The sequence below is a fragment of the Giraffa tippelskirchi genome, chromosome 3 (assembly GCF_054371585.1).
Source record: "Giraffa tippelskirchi isolate mGirTip1 chromosome 3, T2T-mGirTip1v1.2.pri, whole genome shotgun sequence".
Taxonomy (NCBI): Eukaryota; Metazoa; Chordata; class Mammalia; order Artiodactyla; family Giraffidae; genus Giraffa; species Giraffa tippelskirchi.
This window is the reverse complement of record NC_137277.1, coordinates 56,606,581-56,629,018: the sequence shown is the minus strand read 5'-3', so window position 1 is coordinate 56,629,018 and position 22,438 is coordinate 56,606,581. Positions and strand designations below refer to the sequence as shown.

The following is a 22,438-nucleotide window of genomic DNA, read 5'->3' as shown; positions in this document are numbered from 1 at the left end:
CTTACCTATGCCCTGCATCTTACCATTTGTCATTGTTTGTAGCAACACTCTGTAGAAATCTGCTCACGTGCCTTATTGTCGTATTTATTACCCTAGCCATCTTCCTTCACCTTTGCCACATCCTGAGAATCAGGAGCAATTGGTATGTGGACATAGAAGTAACAGTCTCTTTTCCTTTGCAGAATGACATTCCTACCTACTTGGAAAACGTGGTGAATTCCTGTCTAAAGTACTGCAGGAGAGAGATTTGTGAACCTTGTGTCCATGGAATGATGTCCATGGAATAATGCCTTCAGAAGTGCCACAAGCACCTTTGTTCAGCCTGCATTTCTCTTTTCCATCCTCAGAGACCTGCACACTCTCCAGCACCTTGTCCTTGAGTGTGTTTGCCTGACTCTGGGCTTCCTTTCCCACTCTTCCCACCCAGAACCCACTGCCTTCCTCCACTGTTGAATGTGGGTCAGATTACGGAAATCTTTGCTTGTTTATTTCTAAAAAGGGGAGTCTTCAGTAGGGAATTCATTCATTCCATTGAGACACTCTAGGTTGGTCATGGGTGGAGGACTGACACCATCACCTAAGAGTACTGATCCCAGCTAGAAGGCACCTTCCTAAATGTGAGTCACTGCAACCCAGGAGGGTGATTTCCTGCTGAAGTTGCATTGCCTTCATAGCTGACTCAGTGCACCAGGAATGGAAGACTCATGTCCATTTGCCTTATGCCTTGCTGACTTGATTTACCTAATTTGAGATGATAATCCCCATTCCTGCTTGGAGAGGATCATTAACTGTTTTGATTTCAAACCATTTTGAAAAACAGTGCAGGCTTGACAAAGCACATAGTTTTTCTTATCATTCATGTCTGGGTTTTCCTCTTTCCCATATGCCCCTAGAGAAGTCCATCCACACCTCACTCAGTTCAGTTCAGTTGCTCAGTTGTGCCCGACTCTTTGCACACCAGGCATCCCTGTCCATCACCAACTCCCGGAGTTTACTCAAACTCATGTCCATTGAGTCGGTGATGCCATCCAACCATCTCATCCTCTGTCATCCCCTTTTCCTGCCTTCAACCTTTCCCAGCACTAGGGTCTTTTCCAATGAGTCAGTTCTTCACATCAGGTGACCAAAGTATTGGAGTTTCAGCTTCAGCATCAGTCCTTCCAATGAATATTCAGGACTGATTTCCTTTAGGATGGAATGGTTTGATCTCCTTGCAGTCCAAGGGACTCTCAAGAGTCTTCTCCAACACCACAGTTCAAAAGCATCCATTCTTCAGCGCTCTAGCTCTGCATTTTAACAGAAACTGAGGCATCATGATAATGCTGGTGGTTAGCAGTAGCCAACCTGCTTTGTACACAGCATTGAGATAAATTTTCTTTTATGCAGGAATTAAATTTCCCTGCTCGAATGTTTGGAGATGTTGAAAGGATAAAGTTCATGGCCAGGGAAATATGAATTAATGTTGTGGTTGACTCTATATCTTTTTCTCAGTAATTCTGTCTGTTATCTGCCTCTCTCACCACCAGAATACTTCCCTTTTTCTACTTTTCTCTTGAACTTCAGAAGAGAAGCTATTCTGTGGCAAAATGAACAGCCTTAAAATAATCTCAGGGGAAATTTTTAAATACTGTATGTGACAGTACCAAACCTCGATTAACAGGCATAATAATTCAAGACTTAAAGGCAGAAACAGGGGGTTTATTAACGGTATATCTCAGACCAAGTGTTTTCTCTCAGGAAAGAGAAGTGTATTGAATACCAAATAAATACAGAGTGACTTATACTTGTCCTGTCTACAGTCTCCTCCCTACCTTGATCCTTCTGTGAGAATGAATTAAGTCTCGTCTATTTGGTTTGCAAGTCCAAATGTGATCCAAGCATATTTTAAAAAATATAACAGATAAAATGCTATTTTATATTTAAAAGATCATAACTGAATTTTAGTTCAGTAATAAGTATATGTGTTTTCTGTTTGTTTCTCTCCTTTTAGAATCTTTGTCCCAGTGAGTTCTGGCAGTCAATATGGGCTTGTTGTAAGATCTCCACATTTAAATTATTGCTCATCATTCCTGACTGCTCTTCCTCTAAACCAAGTGATTCAAAGAGGAGGACTGTCCACCAGCAGTCCCCTCAGCTGCCACCTTGATGCTTGTGTTCCCCATGGCTGCTTTGTCCCCAGAAGCACCTGAGGGGGCCACGTCTGGGGACAGGCAGAGTTGGGGTGCTGTCTTAGATAGCAGAGTCTTGAGGTCTTGTCAGGGACTGAAACATGAGATGGAATCTCAGGCTCACTTACACGCAAGGCCAGGGGTATAGTGGTCCCAGGTAGGGATCTGGTGCAGGGGCTCAAGCCTGACATTAGGAACGAGCTCTGTTCTCTAAGGTTTCTTTGATGTCGGGCCATGTTTGATGGCAGGAAGGCTTCTAAGAGCCAAAGGCAGGCCTACATCTTCCCAGGTTTATGCCAAGTCAAAAAAAGACAGCATTTCTTTCCAGTTGATCTCAAACTATCCCATGATTCCCTCTAAACCAGGTGTCAATCCCTGCCAGTCACTGTGGTCATATGGATAGAATTATGCAAAAAGGTGAATACTTCATAGACGTATAATTAAAATATCACCATTTGTCATATAGCCAGAATTTTAGGTAAATTGAATCTAAATGTCTCATATAATAGAGGTCAAGTTGACATTTTATGTATAGAGTCATTCAAACCCAGGCACTAGGATTAGTCTTTGAGCAGAGAATCGACATGAAATGGTGTCATAGAAACTATATCTTTAAACAGTGTTTGATGGTGTGCTAAGAACTCTGAGAATACTGAGAATGCTGAGCTTTTAGATAAGGAAGTTGAAAAAAGTCACTTCATCTGCTATAATTAGCAGAGTAAAGACCTATTCACATTCGTGCTTGCTAATACAAAGAAGCTATAGCCATACAGCATTGATATATGGGATTATGTGGGAAACTGAGAACCCCTGAACCAAGAGTAAAGCTGGCATTAGGGACTCAAATGGTACTTAGTGAGTGACTTTAATGATCTGGAGATTGACCACACGACACACACCCAGAAGGCAAAACCTATCCAGAGAGAGAGGTTTGATTTGATTACGTTAAATACTACTTTAAAGTTTAATAAGGCAGGAGGAGAAGGGAACAATAAAGGATGAGATGGTTGGATGGCGTCACTGATTCAATGGACATGAGTTTGAGCACTCTCCGAGAGTAGGTGATGGACAGGGAAGCCTGGTGTGCTTCAGTCGATGGGGTCACAAAGAGTCAGACATGACTGAGGACTAAACTGAACTGAACTGAATTTAATTCAAGCCAAATTTTTCCCCACACTATCATTTTAGGGGTTACATATTTCTCAGCTTCTGATTGGTCTTTCTTGAGACCACCAGATCCTTTATTTGTTAAGGGGTGGCTTTGCTGGTGTGGTTACTGGTTATACTTTAAAATTATGGAAATGGCTCAGTCTGGAATGAATTCAGCTGAGATTAGTCAGGATTTCAGAATTTTGATGACGAAAGTAGCACTTCTGTCAGTGTCACCTTGGAACTGAGGAATTCCAGCATAGAGTCACTTCCTGAAAATGTTCCTATTTCACAGTGCGAGTCCTGGCCTGGCTCGCTGGATGAGATTCCTCACCCAAAATCCTCACATCTAGGGCCTGCCCTTCAAAACCCCTGCTTCCCTACTGGGCTGAAAGAGAGAAAGCAGGAATTCTCTTGTTTCCAGAAGCACCACCCAGTCGGCTCGGTTATTGTCTTTAGATGCTTTGAGATGTGTGTTCACCTCACAGATATTTCTCAATGGTCTGGCATCCATCTGGCAAGGGGACAGGCATGGTAGTTCCTGGGATGAGGAAGCCACATGGGGTCCACCCTCAAGGAGCTATGATCCAGTGAAGAAGACACAGCAGGCAAGCTGTTAAAAGGTGATAAGTTGTGAGAGGGGGCAAGTAAAGGGGAGTTACTCTAACTAAAGTTTGGGGGGTTGGGCAGAACATGTTGGAGTTGGCTGGATGGAGGTTGGAGGAGAAAGCTATTCCACATGGAAGGAACCATTTCCATAAAATCCCTCAAGCAGGAGACGCAGTGGTGTTGCAGGACCAACAGAAGGCCAGTAGGTCTGAGCAATGAGCGTGGAGGAAGGCTTTTCCCATGTGGCTGAAGAAGGAGGCGGTGCTGAAGAAGGAGGCGGTGAGGCTGTGGGAGATCCTGAGAGTCATGGCAAGGACTTTTATTTTATACCCAGAGTACTAGAAAGCTTTGAAGGATTTTAGGGTGAGCAGTGACCTGATGAGACATGCTCACTCCTAACAGCTGCTCATTCCCCCATGGTTCACCATCTCCAGCAAGGCGTGGGGGTGCTCTCCAAGATGCTCTAAGCCAGTCCTATGAATCCTTCCTTCCAACTGTGAAGCAGCATCCTGAGAAACCCCCATTCAAATCTAGTTTCCAAAGTACAGCATCAGACTGAAGTTTAACCAGAGAAAAGAGATCAGAGAATCTCCATGTGCATGACCCCTGATGCTCCTGGCCCATGCTCTTGTCAGTACACCTTCCAGTGTGACTGTATCATGCATCCAGTAAGAGCAGAGCCACTGCAAGAGCCAGAAATGGTAGAGAAAAAGGAAAGTCATATAAAATGTAAGCAGGTCTGCTTTTCCCAAAGTTTAAATTTCTAAACTCCTCCCCAACTACAAGGAAGAAATGTGTGTGTGTGTGTGTGTGTGCATGTGCGCATGCACACACTCAGTCATGTCTGACTCTTTGCAACCTTATGGACTGTAGCCTGCCAGGCTCCTCTGCCCATGAAATTTTCCAGGCGAGAATACTGGAGTGGGTTGCCATTTCCCTTCCACAGGCTCTTCCCTACACAGGGATCAAACCCATGTCTCTTGCATCTCCCGCATTGGCAGGTGGATTCTTTACCACTAGCACCACCTGGGAAGCCTACATATATATATATATATATATATATATATATATATATATACACTTCAGAACACAAAAGCACATTATTTACCGAGGTCCTCAGAGCGTAGAACCAACAAAATAGAAGGGCTTCAGAAAAATTACTTGTATTGCTAATGCATTTATATGTATTTTTATGTATGTCTTCTTGGATACATATGATGTGTGCTCCATTTCATCAGATCTAATAATGGAACAACAATGAGGCAGCGTGTTATGTGAGTGAGTTTGCAAGTTCTCTACCTGACATGCCAGGTTCAGTGCTAGGCAATGGAGTTCATAAAGTTGAACAAATTCTGCCTGCTAAGTTGCTTCAGTCGTTTCTGACTCCTTGCAAACCTATGGACTGTAGCCTGCCAGGCTTCTCTGTCCATGGGATTCTCCAGGCAAGAATACTGGAGGGGATTGTCGTTTCCTTCTCCAGGGGATCTTCCTAACCAAGGGATCCAACCTGCATCTCTTACGTCTCCTGCATTGGCAGATGTGTTCTTTATCACTAAAGGCACCTGGGAATTACAGAAGACATGGAATATGTACGAAGTTTATAATAATGAGAGAATATCAGTTATGTAAGGGAAACATGTAATATCTTAAGCGTTTATGGCTAACCACTCTTAAAAACAAGACAGCAAGCCGCAAATGGAGTCACTTATGCTAAACTCCACTTACCAAACCAAGACTTACACACAGTTTTGGCTCTCCCAGAAACGTAACCTCAAAATAGTCAATCAGGAATTGCCTTAATCTTCCTAATAGATTAAAGAAAAGAAAGCTTATGATAACCAACCTGGATCTTCCCAGGTGGCGCTAGTGATAAAGAACCTGCCTACCAATGCAAGAAATATAAGAGATGCAGGTATGATCCCTGGATAGGGAATATCCCCTGGAGGATGGTGTGGCAACCCACTCCAGTATTCATGCCTCCAAAATCCCATGGACAGAGGAGCCTGGCTGGCTATGGTCCATAAGACCATAAGAGTTGGCCACAACTGTAGAACGTAAGACACACATAATAACCAACCTACTTTCTTCTTAATGTAACTTCCTATTCTTGCTCCCTTCTGCCTAAGAAAGTCTCTCATTTTGTATACCCCTGAAGTTCCTTTCAGCCTTTCTGTCTGGTTGGTTGTATGCTGATTCAAGTTTATTTTTAATATGTCTCAGTTTATGTTTTGATAGTTCTAGTGTCAGAAGAGGGAACCAAAGGAGGCCCTCAAAAACCACCCTGGGAGCAAAGGCAAGCATACTTGGGTACCTGCTTAGCCCTTGAGCTTGCTGCTTTCTTGTTCCCTCTGGAGGTGGTAAGCTATGTTTTTTCCTCAAGGAAGAACTAGGACCCTGCTCTATGGTTATACTGTAGTTTCTTGACTGCTTCTTCTTTGTTTCTGCATTCACTTCCTTCTCTTTTTAACAACAGACTGAATCTACCCTTCGGAACTCAGAGAAGGTCAACTAATTACTATGTAATCAATCAAGAAACATGATTAGGAGAGCGAGCCAGACAGCAGCGAGCGGGGACCCACCCGCCTGAGTCAAACGAGCAGCCCCCGATCCAAGCCCACCAGCCCACACCTCTGAGCCCCACAGCCGTCCCCCGCAGGCCGGGGTCCCACTGCCCTCCCTGACCCATGGCGCTGAAACGGATTCAGAAAGAGTTACGTCATCTGCAGCGTGACCCACCTGCTCACTGTTCGGCTGGACCTGTGGGAGACGACTTGTTCCACCGGCAAACAACTATTATGGAGCCTCCTGATAGCACATATCAAGGTGGAGTCCTCTTTCTTGCTGTACATTTTCCGACAGACTATCCTTCTAAACCACCAAAGGCTGCTTTCACAACAAACATTTACCATCCAAACATAAACAGTAATGGAAGTATTTGTCTTGATATCCTGAGGTCCCAGTGGTCACCAGTTCTGACTGTATCAAAAGTTTCATTGTCCATATGTTCTCTGCTTTGTGACCCTAATCCAGATGACCCCTTAGTACCAGATATTGCACAAATCTATAAATCAGACAAAGAAAAATACAACAGACACGCAAGAGAATGGACTCAGAAATATGCAATGTAAAACAACAAAAAAAAGTTTCATATATACCAGAGTACTGTAAAATCTAGGATTTTTTCAACATTTGCAGGAAATTGAACACTGTTTTCTGTTTCATTGTACCATGAAATCCTTTGATTTTTGCCCATTTTAAATGTATTTCTGAAGCAAGACAAAACAAACTTCCAAAAATATTCTTGAGACGGTGATGAGAGCATTTATCATTTTGTATGCATTGAGAAAGACATTTATTATGGTTTTTAAGACACTTGGACATCTGCATCTTCAGTTTACAAGATCTATAATGCATCTGAGAAGCAACCAAATTATGTTTTTGCTGAAACTAGATGTTTTTACATGAAAAATATTGTATGTGTTATCTAAGATGTCGTTAGTTTTATAAATCAGTATTCAGATTTCATTCGTTAGCTCACTTTATAGTTTGTATTTTTTAACTGTATGCTGCTGCTGCTGCTGCTGCTAAGTTGCTCCAGTCGTGTCCAACTCTGTGAGACCCCATAGACAGCAGCCCACCAGCCTCCACTGTCCCTGGGATTCTCCAGGCAAGAACACTGGAATGGGTTGCCATTTCCTTCTCCAATGCATGAAAGTGAGAAGTGAAAGTGAAGTCACTCAGTCGTGTCCGACTCTTCGCAACCCCATGGACTGCAGCCTACCAGGCTCCTCTGTCCATGGGATTTTCCAGGCAAGAATACTGGAGTGGGGTGCCATCGCCCTCTCCATTTTACTGTATAGACTAAATGTATTTTATTTACATGTATGTCAACTTGTTACTTTTTTTCTGTGAACAGTATTGAAAAAACCCAAAAACTGATAATGAAATGAATTAACTGTCTGTCTCCCTTGTCTTGGGGTATTCTGTAGATTGATTGCAGATTTCTTAAACTTGTAATGATCTTTACACAGTAATTCTCAGTATACTAATTATGGAGAAACACTTGTTTTGGTTTTGTTATACTTGGCTTAACTTTATTACAATGTAAATTAATTGCACTGCTAGGTAGAAAGATGTGTAACTTTTATTTGTGGCTATTCACATCTGAATTTTTTTCTGTATAGGCAATATTATATTGATACCTTTTACAGATCTTAATGTAGCTTTTTCCGTATAATAAAATGCTTTTTCTACTAAAAAAAAAAGAAAAACTTGATTACAATAACCAGAATACCAAAGATTTAGGTATTCCATATTAATAACATTTGCTTATATAATTTCCAGTAGTCATGTATGGATGTGAGAGTTGGACCACGAAGAAAGCTGAGCACCGAAGAATTGATGCTTTTGAACTGTGGTGTTGGAGAAGACTCTTGAGAGTCCCTTGGACTGCAAGGAGATCCAACCAGTCCATCCTAAAGGAGATCAGTCTTGGGTGTTCAATGGAAGGACTGATGTTGAAGCTGAAACTCCAATACTTTGGCCACCTCATGCAAAGAGTTGACTCATTGGAAAAGACCCCAATACTGGGAAAGATTGGGGGCAGGAGGAGAAGGGGACAACAGAGGATGAGATGGTTGGATGGCATCACCGACTCAATGGACATGGGTTTGGGTAAACTCCGGGAGTTGGTGATGGGCAGGGAGGCCTGGTGTGCTGCGATTCATGGGGTCGCAAAGAGTCGGACACAACTGAGTGACTGAACTGAACTGATAACCTGAAAAAGCTTATCACTCATTTGACAATGCTTCTCATATAATTTAACATACCAGATAACAAATGCCTCTTTTCCCCTCATTCTCTGGGATCATAAATGATTAGATTAAGGTTTCAAGTAGCTCATTTATATCTCAAACTCACAAGAAGAGAAATGTGTATTCATTCTAGAAAACTAGCTTCCTATATCTGCACATGCAAAAGCATGTTTTAGAATGTCAAAAGAGTTTTACCTTCGCAATTTTCCAGGATTTTTTTAATTACTAAATATTCAATGCAGTTGTAATAAATAGCAGTTATAGACAATAAAACATATCATTCACTCACATTCACATGCCTCATTTTCAGAAGAACAAGAATCTGTATTTGCATTACAAGGTCCCCTTAACAAAAGTCAAAACCAGGTAAAGAGAACCAGATGTTCGTGCACACACCCTCGATAAAAGCCAAACCAACTCCAAAAGTCTCACTTTGATACAATAGCAGAGCCATTAGGAGCTCTTGTTCTTCGGATTCAAGAGTACTGAGGTCAAACAGTAAAAAGTGTCATTCTTTTATTTATGAGAGCATAACTAAATATTTCCCTGTTTTGCAAAAATATACCCTAAGGGACTGCTGCTGTTGCTGCTGCTAAGTCTCTTCAATCTTGTCCGACTCTGTGCGACCCCATAGAGCCCACCAGGCTCCCCCATCCCTGGGGACTACATGATGGAAAATAGATCGGATCACCCATACACAAATATCAAGAGAGCAAACTATAGGATGAAAAATTATCTCCCAAGGTCATAGGTCTCTTGCCTCAGAAAGGGAAAAGTCTCAACTGATGTTCTGCTATGGCCAAAGCCAATGCAATAAAGAGTATCATGTTGTCTTCAGAGCTCAGAGACCAGAGATGTCTCAAACAGCCAGTGCTAGTACTGAAACATAGACACAAACAACAAACATGGTCCTATAAACACAATGTCAGAGATGTAGCCCCCAAATTCCACTTCCATTCTCAAGTGGATGCCTCAAAACAAACTGGCTCAACTCTCATAAGAGAATGGGCTCAGATTGGCTAGCAAGGAGCCCAGAGTAGCTTGCTCTTTGATAAGGAAGTGACACAAGATGGAATAGATAGAATTTTCTCATGCCAAATAATTTTAGTTAGCTTTTTTTAATCTCTCTGAGATGCCTCAGGATTCCTCGGAAGCATCTCAAACTTCGCTGAGGTCAAAGAATTTCAGTTAGAGTTTGATGTTTGGGGAGTTTATCAAAAACATCAAGAAGATTCCAAAATACTTGGTCAAGTAGGATCACAGTTTACTGTGAAACAATACTTATTGACTTAACCAAGTGACAAAAGAATTAAAAAACAAATACAGATTACTTAAAGGCAAGGAAAATTATACGATCTGTTATCAACAGCAGCATGCCAAGAAAATTTTGCTCTCTTTACTGAGAGAAACCAAATCCATTCCTGTCCCAGTCTATTTCTAACAAAATTCATTTATCTAATTAAAGTTAATACAATCTTACAAAATCCTGTTCACACACACAGCTCTTTTCTCAGCATCCTTTTTTTTTTGCAAACCCTTTATCTGAACTATTTTTATTTTTATTGGAGTACAGTTGATTAACCATGTTTTGTTAGTTTCTGCTGTACAGCAAAGTGAATCAGTTGTGCATATACATATATAGCCTCTTTTTTAGATTGCCTTCCCATTTAGGTCACAAAAGAGCATTGAGTACAGTTCCCTGAGCTATACAGTAGGTTCTCAGAAGTTATCTATTATTATATATAGTAATGTGTATATGAACATTTCAATCTTAATTCATTCTACTTCCTGTTCCCCCCCTGGTAATTATATATGTTTGTCTTCTACATCTGTGACTCTATTTCTGCTTTACAGTTAGGTTCATCTGTACAGTTCTTCTATATTCCACATATAAACAGTATTATGCAAAGTTTGGCTTTCTCTTTCTGACTTACTTCACCTAAGTCCATCCATATCACTGCAAATGATGTTATTTCATTCCTTTTTATGGATGAGTAGTATTCCATTGCGTATATGTACCGTTTCTTCTTTATTCCTCCTTCTGTCGATGGACATTTAGGTTGCTTCCATGTGCTGGAAATTGTAAACAGTGTTGCAGTGAATATTGGGGTGCATGTATCCTTTTAGACCATGTTTTTTTCTGGGTATATGCCTAGGAGGGGAATTTCTGGGTCATAGGGTAGCTCTGTTTTTAGTGTTTTAAGGAACCTCCAAGCTGTTCTCCATAGTGGCTATACTAATTTACATTCCCACAAACAGTGTAGGAGGGTTGTCTCTTCTCCACATCATCTTAGCATTTTATTGTTTGTAGATTTTTTAAGGATGGCCATTCTAACCAGTGATACCTTATTGTAGTTTTGATTTGCATTTCTCTATTAATTAGTGATATCGAGCATTTTTTCATATGTTTTTTGGCCATCTATATTTCACCTTTGGAGAACTATTTAGATCTTTCACCAATTTTTTGATTGGTTTGCTTGCTTTCTTGATAGTGAGCTGTATGAGCTATTTGTATATTTTGGAGATTAATCCCTTGTTGATTGCTTCATTGGCAAATATTTTCTCTCACGCTAAGGTTTCTCTTTCCATTTCTTTTATGATTTCCTTTGCTGTGCAAAATCTCTGAAGTTTAGTTAGGTCTCATTTGTTTGTTTTTGTTTTTATTTCCATTGCTCCAAACAGTGATTTGATCTTGATGTGATTTGTGTCAAAGAATGTTCTGCCCATGATTTCCTGTAAAAGTTTTATAGCATCTGACCTTACATTTAGGTCTTTAAACTATTTTGGTTTTATTTTTGTATATGGTGTAAGGGAGTGTTCCAATTTCATCCTTTTACATGTAACTGTCCAACACCACTTATTAAAGAAACTTCTTTTCTCCATTATATTCTTGCCTTTTTTGTCATAGATTAGATGGACAGAGATGTATGGTTTATCACTGGAATTTCTATCATCTTACATTGATCTATACTTCTGCTTTTGTCCCAGTACCATACTGCTTTGATGAATTTGTAGCTATGGTTTGAAGCCAGGGAACCTGATTCTTCCAGCTCTGTTCTTCCCTCTCAAGATTCCTTTGGCTATTCAAGGTCTTTGTGTTTCCATACAAATTGTAGAATTTTTGTTTAGTTCTGTGAAGAATGCCATTGGTAATTTGATATAGATTACACTGAATCTGTAGATTACTTTGGGTAGTATAGTGTAGTCATTTTCACATTATTAATTCTTCCAATCTAAGAACATGTTGTATCTCTCCATCTGTCTGTGTCATCTTTTGATTTCTTTCATCACATTCTTATAGTTTTCTGAATACAAGTCTTTTGTCTCTCTAGGTAGGTTTATTACTATGTATTATATTCTTTTGCTGTGATGGTAAATGGGATTATTTTCTTAATCTCTCTGATTTTTCATTGTTAGTGTACAGGAATTCAAGACATTTCTGAGGATTTATTTTGTATCCTACCACTTTACCAAATTCATTGATTGTCTCTAGTAGTTTTCTGGTGGCATAGAATTTTTTAGGTATAGTATCATGTCATCTGCCAACAGTGACAGTTTTACTTATTATTTTCCAATTTGAACTCCTTTTGTTTTATTTTTTTTTCTATTTTCTGTGGCTAGATCTTCCAAGAATATGTTGAATAATGGTGGTAAGAATATGCAACCTGTCTTGTTTCTGATCTTAGAGGAAATGCTTTCAGTTTTTTACCATTGTGGATGATGTTTGCTTTGAGTTTGTCATACATGGCCTTTGTTTTATTCAGGTAGGTTCTCTGTAAGCTCATTTTCTGGAGAATTTTTCTTTCTTTCTTTCTTTTTTTAATCATAAATGTGTGTTAAACTTTGTCAAAAGATTTTGCTGCATCTATTGAGATAATCATATGATTTTTGTTCCTCAGTTTGTTAATGTGGTATATCTCATTGATTGATTTGCATATATTGAAGAATCCTTGCATGACTGGCATAAATCTCACTTGATCAGGATATATGATCCTATTATTGCTGGATTTGGTTTGCTAGTATTTTGTTGAAGATTTTTGTGTCTGTGTTCATCAGTCACATTAGCCTATATTTTTTTGTGTGTGTGATATTTTTGTCTGGTTTAGTATCAAGGTAATGATGATCTTGTAGAATGACCTTGGGAGTATTCTTTCTTCTGCATTTTTTCAGAAGAGTTTCAAAAGGGTAAGTGTTAACTCTTCTCTAAATGTTTGATAGAATTCACCTGAGAAGCCATCTGGTCCTCATCCTTTTTTTGGGGGGGGAGTTTAATTACACTTTCAATTTTAGTACTTCTGATTGGCCTGTTAAATTTTTATATTTAATCCTAGTTTAGTTCTAGAAGGGTGTACTTTTCTAGGAATTTGTCCATTTCTTCTAGGTTGTCCATTTTATTGGCATATAGTTTCTTGTAGTAGTCTCATATAAGCCTTTTAATTTCTCAGATGTCTGTTGTAACTTTTCTCTCCTTTTTTATTTCTAATGTTATTGACTTGAGTCCTCTCCCTTTTTTTCTTGATGAGTCTGGCTAAACGTTTATCAATTTTGTTTACCTTCTCAAAGAGCCAGCTTTAGTTTCATTGATCTTTGCTATTGTTATCTTCATTTCTATTTCATTTATTTCTGCTCTGATCTTTATAATCTCTTTCCTAAGTTTGGATTTTGTTTGTTCTTATTTTTCTGGTTGTTTTACATGTTGGGTTAGATGGTTTATTTGAGATTTTTCTTGTTACTTGAGGTAAGATCATATTCCAATAAAATTCCCTCAGAGTTACTTTCGTTGCATCACGTAGGTTTTGGACCAACATGTTTTCATTGTCATTTGTCTTTAAATATTTTTTTATTTCCTCTTTGATTTCTTCAGTGACCCATTGGTTATTCAATAACATATTGTTTAGCATCCATGTGTTTTGTTTTTAAATTTTTTTCCTGTAATTTATTTCTAATCTCATAATGTAGTTTTCAGAAATGTGCTTGATATAGTTTCAATTTTCATAAATTTGCCAAGGCTTGATTTGTGACCCAAGATGTGATGTATTCTCTAGTATGTTCCATGTACACTTGAGAAGAAAGTATATTCTACTGCTTTCAGATGTAATGTCCTATAAATCATTTAAGTCTATTTGGTCTAATGTGTCGGAGAAGGCAATGGCACCCCACTCCAGTACTCTTGCCTGGACAATCCCATGGACGGAGGAGCCTGGTAGGCTGCAGTCCATGGGGTTGCAAAGAGTCAGACATGACTGAACGACTTCATTTTCACTTTTCACTTTCATGCATTGGAGAAGGAAATGGCAACCCACTCCAGTGTTCTTGCCTGGAGAATCCCAGGGATGGGGGAGCCTGGTGGGCTGCTGTCTATGGGGTTGCACAGAGTTGGACACGACTGAAGCGACTTAGCAGCAGCAGCAGCAGGTCTAAAGAGAAAAGCTTGTGTTATTAATTCTCTGTCTGGATGATCTGTCCATTGGTATAAGTGGGGTATTAAATCTGTTACTGTTAATTTCCCCACTATGGTTATTAGCATTTGCTTATATATTGAGGTGCTCTACGTTGGCCACATATATACTTACAATTGTTTTATCTTCTTCTTAGATTGATACCTTGATCATTAATGTAGTGACCTTCCTTGTCTCTTGTAATGGTCTTTATTTTAAAGTCCATTTTGTCCAATATAGTATTGCTACTCCAGCTTTCTTTTGATTTCCCTTTGCATGGAAAATTTTTTTCCAGCCCCTCCCTTTCAGTCTGTATGAGTCTAGTTCTGAAATGGGTCTCCTATAGATATAGACAACAGATATATGGGTTTTGCTTTTATATTCATTTAACCAGTATATATCTTTTGGTTGGACCATTTAATCCTTTTACATTTAAGGTAATTATCAATATGTATGTTCCTATTGCCATTTTCTTGTTTTGTATTTTTGCATTTTTTCCCTTCCTTTCCTATTTTGTTCTCTTCTTTTGTATTTCCTGCCTAGGGAAGATCCTTTAACATTTGTTGTAAAGTTGGTTTGATGGTGCTGAATTCTCTTGGCTTTTGCTTGCCTGTAAAGTTTTTGATTTCTTGGTCGAATCAGAATGAGAGTCTTGCTGGGTAGAGTATTCTGGGCTGTACTTTTTCCCTTTCATTACTGTATATATTGTGCCATTCTCTTCTATCCTGCAGTTTAGGCTGAAAAGGAAATTCATAACTTTGTTGCTTTTCCTTTGTTGGTGTTAATACTTTTTTCTTTATATTTAATTTTTGTTAGTTTGATTAATATATGCCTCTGTGTGTTCCTACTTGGGTTTATCTCGTATTTGACTCTCTGAACTTCTTGGACTTGGTGACTGCTTCCTTTACCACGTTAGGGAATTTTTCAAATATAATCTCTTCAAATATTTTCTCAGGCCTTTTTTCTAACTCTTCTCTTTATGAGACCCCTATAATTCAAATGTCAGTGCATTTGAAAGTATTTCCCCTAAAGTTAGGAACAAGGCAAGGGTGCCCAGTATCACCACTACTATTCAACATAGTTTTGGAAGTTTTGGCCACAGCAATCAGAGCAGAAAAAGAAATAAAAGGAATCCAGATTGGCAAAGAAGAAGTAAAACTCTCACTGTTTGCAGATGACATGATCCTCAACATAGAAAACCCTAAAGCTCCACCAGAAAATTACTAGAGCTAATCAATGAATATAGTAAAGTTGCAGGATATAAAATAAACACACAGAAATCCCTTTCATTCCTATACACTAACAATGAGAAAACAGAAAGAGAAATTAAGGAAACAATTCCATTCACCATCGCAATGAAAAGAATAAAATACCTAGGAATATATCTACTTAAAGAAACAAAAGACCTATATATAGAAAACTATAAAACACTGATGAAAGAAATCAAAGAGGACACAAATAAATGGAAAAATATACCATGTTCATGGATTGGAAGAATCAATATAGTGAAAATGACTATACTACTCAAAGCCATTTATAGATTCAATGCAATCCCTATCAAGCTACCAACGGTATTTTTTGGAGAATTAGAACAAATAATTTCACAATTTGTATGAAAATACAAAAAACCTCGAATAGCTAAAGCATCTTGAGAAAAAAGAATGGAACTGGAGGAATCAACCTGCCTGACTTCAGGCTCTACTACAAAGCTACAGTCATCAAGACAGTATGGTACTGACACAAAGACAGAAATATAGATAAACAGAACAGAATAGAAAGCCCAGAGATAAATCCACTCACCTAAGGACATCTTATCTTTGACAAACGAGGCAAGAATATACAATGGAGAAAAGACAATCTCTTTAACAAGTGGTGGTGGGAAAATGGGTCAGCCACTTGTAAGAGAATGAAAGTAGAACACTTCCTAACACCATACACAAAAATAAACTCAAAATGGATTAAATATATTAACATAAGACCAGAAACTATAAAACTCCGAGAGGAAAGCATAGGCAAAACACTCTCCGACATAAATCACAGCAGGATCCTCTATGACCCACCTCCCAGAGAAATGGAAATAAAAACAAAAATCAATAAATAAGACCTAATTAAACTTAAAAGCTTTTGAACAACGAAGGAAACTATAAGCAAAGTGAGAAGAGAGACTTCAGAATGGAGGAAAATAATAGCAAATGAAGCAACTGACAAAGAATTAATCTCAAAAATATACAAGCAACTCCTGCAGCTCAATTCCAGAAAAATAAACAACCCAATCAAAAAATGGGCCAAAGAACTAAACAGACAGTTCTCCAAAGAAGACATACAGATGGCTAACAAACACATGAAAAGATGTTCAACATCACTCATTATCAGAGAAATGCAAATCAAAACCACAATGAGGTACTGTTTCACACTGGTCAGAATGGCTGCTATCCAAAAATCTACAAACAATAAATGCTGGAGAGGGTGTGGAGAAAAGGGAACCCGCTTACACTGTTGGTGGGAATGCAAACTAATACAGCCACTATGGAGAACAGTGTGGAGAGTCCTTAAAAAACTGGAAATAGAACTGCCATATGACCCAGCAATCCCACTGCTGGGCATACACACTGAGGAAACCAGAATTGAAAGAGACATGTGTATCCCAATGTTCATTGCAGCACTGTTTATAATAGCCAGGACATGGAAGCAACCTAGATGCCCAACAGCAGACGAATGAATAAGGAAGCCCTGGTACATATACACAATGGAATATTACTCAGCCATTAAAAAGAATACTTTTGAATCAGTTCTAATGAGGTGGATGAAACTGGAGCTTATTATACAGAGTGAAGTAAGCCAGAAAGAAAAACACCAATGCAGTATACTAACACATCCTGGAATGTGAAGTCAAGTGGGCCTTAGAAAGCATCACTATGAACAAAGCTAGTGGAGGTGATGGAATTCCAGTTGAGCTATTTCGAATCCTCAAAGGTGATGCTGTGAAACTGCTGAACTCGATATGCCAGCAAATTTGGAAAAGTCAGCAGTGCCCACAGGACTGGGAAAGGTCAGTTTTCGTTCCAATCCCAAAGAAAGGCAATGCCAAAGAATGCTCAAACTACTGCACAATTGCACTCATCTCACATGCTAGTAAAGTAATGCTCAAAATTCTCCAAGCCAGGTTTCACCAATATGTGAACCGTGAACTTCCAGATGTTAAAGCTGCTTTTAGAAAAGGCAGAGGGACCAGAGATCAAATTGCCAATATCCGCTGGATCATCGAAAAAGCAAGAGAGTTCCAGAAAAACATCTATTTCTGCTTTATTGACTATGCCAAAGCCTTTGACTGTGTGGATCACAAAAAAACTGTGGAAAATTCTTCAAGAGATGGGAATACCAGACCACCTGACCTGCCTCTTGAGAAACCTGTATGCAGGTCAGGAAGCAACAGTTAGAACTGGACATGGAACAACAGACTGGTTCCAAATAGGAAAACGAGTACCTCAAGGCTGTATATTGTCATCCTGCTTATTTAACTTCTATGCAGAGTACATCATGAGAAACGCTGGGCTGGAAGAAACACAAGCTGGAATCAAGATTGCCGGGAGAAATATCAACAACCTCAGATATGCGGATGACACCACCCTTATGGCAGAAAGTGAAGTACTAAAGAGCCTCTTGATGAAAGTGAAAGAGGAGATTGAAAAAGTTGGCTTAAAGCTCAACGTTCAGAAAACTAAGATCATGGCATCTGGTCCCATCACTTCATGGGAAATAAATGGGGAAACAGTGGAAACAGTGTCAGACTTTATTTTTTTGGGTTCCAGAATCACTGCTGATGGTGACTGCAGCCATGAAATTAAAAGACGCTTACTCCTTGGAAGGAATGTTATGGCCAACCTAGATAACATATTCAAAAGCAGAGGCATTACTTTGTCAACAAAGGTCCGTCTAGTCAAAGCTATGTTTTTCCCAGTGGTCATGTATGGATGTGAGAGTTGGACAGTAAAGAAAGCTGAGCGTCGAAGAATTGATGCTTTTGAACTGTGGTGTTGGAGAAGACTCTGGAGAGTCCCTTGGACTGCAAGGAGATCCAATCAATCCATCCTAAAAGAGATCAATCCTGGGTGTTCATTGGAAGGTCTGATGTTGAAGCTGAAACTCCAATACTTTGGCCACCTCATGCGAAGAGTTGACTCATTGGAAAAGACCCTAATGCTGGGTAGGATTGGGCGCGGGAGGAGAAGGGGACGACAGAGGATGAGATGGTTGGATGGCATCACCGACTAGATGGACATGGGTTTGGGTAGACTACGGGAGTTGGTGATGGACAGAGAGGCCTGGCGTGCTGCAATTCATGGGGTCGCAAAGAGTCGGACACGACTGAGCGACTGAACTGAACTGAACTGAACTGAACACATATATATATATATGGAATTTAGAAAGATGGTTACGATGATCCTATATGCGAAACAGCAAAAGAGACACAGATGTATAGAACAGTCTTTTGGACTCTGTGGGAGAAGGCGAGGGTGGAATGATCTGAGAGAATAGCATTGAAACATGTATATTATTGTATGTGAAACAGATCACCAGTCCAGGTTGGATGCATGAGACAGGGTGCTCAGGGCTGGTGCACTGGGATGACCTAGAGGGATGGGAAACACATGTAAACCTGTGGCTGATTCATATCAATGTATGGCAGAAACCACTACAATATTGTGAAGTAATTAGCCTCCAACTAAAATAAATAAATTAAAAAAAAAATAACATTGCCCTAGAGGTATCTAAGACTGTCCTCATTTCATTTAAATCTTATTTCTTTATACTATTCCCTGGCAGTGATTTCCACCATTCTGTCTTCCAGCTTACTTATCCATTCTTCTGCTTTGGTAATTCTGCTACCTATTCCTTCTAGAGTATTTTTCATTGCAGTTATTGTATTGTTCACCTCTGTTTCTTTGATCTTTAGTTCTCCTAGGCTTTGTTAAACATCTTTTGCATCTTCTTAATCTGTGCCTCCATTCTTTTTCTGAGAGCTTTGATTTTCTTTACTATCATTATTTTGATTTTTTTTTTTCAGATAGACTGCTTATTCCCTCTTCATTTGGTTGTTCTTACAGGTTTTTATCCTGCACCCTCATGTGCAGCAGATTTCTCTGTTGTCTCGTTTTGTCTGACTTGTTATGTCTGTTGGCTCCGTCTGTGGGCTGCCGGAGCATGGCTCCTCTCGCTTCTGGTGTCTGCTCCTTGGTGAGTGAAGTGGATATTGAGCAGGCCCTCCCTTTTGCTCTGTGGTTGTCACTGACCTGTCAAGGGCATGGTGTGCTCCTTGCTTGTTAAAGTAGAGGCCTCAGAATCTGTTTCTTAACTGTGTTTCTGATCTCTACTACAAGGTATGCAGGACTAGGGCACTCCCAATAAGAAAGAAGCCTCTGAGTATTTCTCCTCTGACTGTTCACTCCTTGAGTGTGCTCTATTGTGTCCGCTTTCAACCACTGTCGCTTGGAAATCTGCGAATGACTTAGCTGGATGAAGGGCCAATTCACCCATTAGGCACAGTATGTGCAGTGCCTGGAGCCCACGGTATCTGTCAGAACCATTTCCTTCTTGCAGTAAGTGAAATTCATCTTTCTTTTGTTTTGTTTTCCAGTGGAGGAAAAGGCCTAGGAGACAAGAGTGCTGAGGACTCATTAAGTCATATAATCACATAATGAAAACCTGGCTGAGGGCCTCTCAGAAGGTTTTGGTCACACTGTCAGCTGGGAACACAGATCCACCTCCACGGTGACTTAAGTAGTGGCTGGCAGGTCTCAGAGCTCCTGCCAGCCGCTGGCCAGAGGCTTCAGGGCCTCCCCACACAGCCTCTCCATGGTGACCTGAGTGTCCTCCCAACGTGGCAGATGGCTTTCCCCAAAGAAAGGAGGGGAAGAGAGGAACCCAGGTGCAGCCTCAGCGTCTTCCAAAATGGTTATCTTGGACATGACACTCCATCACTTCTGCCATTTCCTGTTGGTTACACAAGTCAAATCTGAGACAATGTAGGAGACGTGTGAACATCAGAAGGCAGGGATCACTGGGGGTCACTCAGGAGCCTGGCCATCACAAGTACTATCTATTTTGTTTTATTATTTTTTTAATTAGAGGATAATTATTTTACAGTGCTGTGATGGCTTTTGCCATACATCAGCAAGGATCAGCATTAGGATACACAGGTCCCTTCCCTCTTGAGTTCCCCTTCAACTTCCCTCGCATCCCACCCCTCTAGGTCGTCACAGAGCACTGGCTTTGGGTTCCCTGCATCGTACATCAATACACTGGCTATCTATTTTACGTGTGGTTATGTGTATGAAACTAGATACTATCCCAATGCCTTTCACAGTAGAAAGGATGAAGATGGTGTATTCATACAATGAATACTACACAGTGATGAGACCAAACTCTTTGTGATGACACACAGCAATGTGGATGTACTTCACAAACATAATATTGCACTGAGGAAGGCAGGCACAGTGAATACATCCTATGTCTCCATTTCAGCTCAGTTCAGTTCAGTCGCTCAGTCGTGTCCGACTCTTTGCGACTCCATGAATTGCAGCATGCCAGGCCTGTCTGTCCATCACCAACTCCCGGAGTTTACCCAAACACGTGTCCATCGAGTTGGTGTTGCCATCCAACCATCTTGTCCTCTGTCGTCCCCTTCTCCTCCCACTACCAATCCTACCCAGCATTAGGGTCTTTTCCAATGAGTCATCCCTTCGCATGAGGTGGCCAAAGTATTGGAGTTTCAGCTTCAACATCAGACCCTTCCAATGAACATCCAGGATTGATCTCTTTTAGGATGGATTGATTGGATCTCCTTGCAGTCCAAGGGACTCTCCAGAGTCTTCTCCAACACCACAGTTCAAAAGCATCAATTCTTCGGCACTCAGCTTTCTTCACCGTCCAACTTTCACATCCATACATGACTACTGGAAAAACCATAGCCTTGACTAGACAGACTTTTGTTGGCAAAGTAATGCCTCTGCTTTTAAATATGCTATCTAGGTTGGCCATAACCTTCCTTCCAAGGAGTAAGCGTCTTTTAATTTCACGTAATGTTAAAGATTAGGCAGAGCTACTCAAGTGTCACAGGTGAGGATGATGGTTCCTCCTGGACAGATAATGACTGGATGGACTCAAGGGGAGTTTTGAGAGACCAGCAATATTCGGTTTATTCATCTCACTCTATAGGTTTTATATGTGTGTGTGTTGGTGTGTGCGAAATTCATACTTTTCTCTGTGCATATTATTCTTTAAAGTTTTCTGAAAATAGGTGTCAGAACACCTTTTTGGTCTCCTTTTCCTATCATTCTGGAAATGATATCAGCCACCGCTTAGCATAAACCTGGGATAACTATGATTTCTGGTCAGCAAATTGGTCTGACTCAAGGCCCACCAGCCGTGAAACCTTGATTGGATAAGCTACTTACCCTCTGGGAACTGTACTTTGCTTATCTGAGAGCAGGGTGGACATGCGCTTCTAGCCTTAAAGTGTGGTAGAAAATACTGAGTAGTATCAGGTACAGTTGAAGCCCATCACATATGGGGTCAAAGAGTAATGTAAAAGTCAAGCGCAAACAAATTACTTTTGAGAATTCCTAAGATGAGCCTCAAATCCCTTTAATGCCCTTGAGGCTCAGAGATCAGGAAGAAGGAATTTACTTTTTTTCCTTTTCTTTAGATGTCTGTCCTAGTCTTGCTTCCTGTGGGGCAACCTAGGATGGATTGGCTGGAATGTAAGTGGGGAGAGAAGAGATGGGGGGATTTTTCACTCTCCTGATCTTTTTTTACTAAAGATACATAATTGACTCTTGTATTAAATATGCCTTTTACAATGACTCCAAGTATGTGAAAGCACCAAAAATTATACCAATATTAAGGAAATGTAAGTTATTATTCATGCTTGGAACAGGGTTTTCCTCAGATTATTTTGGTTCTAGAAAGCTTTTGTGGATAATGTCAAGGTTAAACAAAGTGACTCATTAAAGTCATTTAACCAAAACAGGGGTTTGCATGATTCTTGATGTCATGTTGAGACAATAAGTAGAGAAAGAAGCTGAGGTTAACATTAGAGAGATAAATAACAATTTATTTCAATGGGGTAGTACCTTATAGTTGACAAAATTTAAATCATTTCTTTAAAATTAACCTTATTTTAAAGGTGCGGCTTAACTTCTCAAGATCACACTAGTGTTACATGAGAGCTGGGATTCATAACCAGAACTTCCAAGATCAG

General features: G+C 39.9%; 1 pseudogene; it reads left to right on the top strand.

Annotated features, from left to right (window-relative positions):
- The first annotated feature begins 6,610 nt into the window (after positions 1–6,610).
- On the top strand, positions 6,611–7,054 carry LOC145542584 (ubiquitin-conjugating enzyme E2 D1 pseudogene; annotated as a pseudogene).
- Positions 7,055–22,438: the final 15,384 nt, after the last annotated feature.